At 61.1% G+C, this 974-nt stretch overlaps 1 protein-coding gene across 1 annotated transcript in view; it reads left to right on the plus strand.

The window, feature by feature from the left end:
- NOTCH1 (notch 1) overlaps window positions 1-974 on the plus strand; it is a 42,120-nt gene that overhangs the window by 20,888 nt on the left and 20,258 nt on the right. The gene's annotated exons all lie outside the window — the stretch shown is intronic.

Raw genomic sequence — 974 nt, forward strand, 5'->3', positions numbered from 1 at the left:
GGGGGGGTGTCCCTCGGCACCTCCTCCATCCCGCATGGCACGATGCAGGAGCTGCTTCGGCTTCGGGCGAGGCAGGAGGGACAGGGGGCTGTTTCTCATGATAAGAGGGTGATTGATACGCTGGTATGCAGCGCAGCAGACCTGAAACAATGTCCCCTTTTCATTGCCGGAGAGGCCGGGCCGTACCGGGTTTCTTCAAGTTAAACTAATCTTGGCTGTTTTATCATGCCATCGCTGTAGAATGTAACCCTGAGTTTAAAGTAATTGCAGTACTAATTACTCATTCGGATGGTTCAAAATGAGTTAATCCTGGTATCTAGGACATTGCCAGTTATTGCTGCTCAGTCTCAGCCCAGCTGCTTCAAAATGAGGCGCAAATCGACGTTATCTGCTTTGGACTCCTACCAGCAATCGTAAATAGCTGATGCTGCTCCTCGTGTGATGGGGCTGAGGCTCTGGGGGAGAGGAAAACACGGCCCTTGGAGAGAGCCGGGGGGAAACCCCCAGCTGGACCAGAGTCTGGGGTCCCACCGCGGATGAGCCTGGTCCCCCGGTCCCTTCCCCATGGGGGCAGAGGTGACATAGCGAGCTGCCCGCGCTGGGGAGCAGCCTGGTCCGGACCTGCAGAATACCTTGGAGAGTTTGGGGGAGCTGCAGGTGCACGCCGGCACCGCTGGCACCGCCGTCCCGACCCCGAGCGCCTGGGCGGGCTGCGAAGGCAGAGACCCAGCGGGGGCTGCGGCGGGGGCTTGGGGCGACTGGGCTGCCCTTACGGCTCTTAACCCACGTGGCAGTTTGAGGGGGACGGGGTGGCTTGGTGGATGTCCTGAGAAGGGCCCGGCCGTTTCATTTCTGCCACAGACGGCGTGGGGAGAGGCCGGGGGCAGCAAGGTTTCCATGCGCACCACGCTCTCAGGCGGAGGCGATAACGCAAACCCGAGGAGCCGGGCTCACCGCGCGAGAGGCGGGCTGGG

The sequence above is a fragment of the Charadrius vociferus genome, unplaced genomic scaffold (genome assembly GCF_000708025.1).
Source record: "Charadrius vociferus isolate BGI_N301 unplaced genomic scaffold, ASM70802v2 scaffold549, whole genome shotgun sequence".
NCBI classification, from domain to species: domain Eukaryota; kingdom Metazoa; phylum Chordata; class Aves; order Charadriiformes; family Charadriidae; genus Charadrius; species Charadrius vociferus.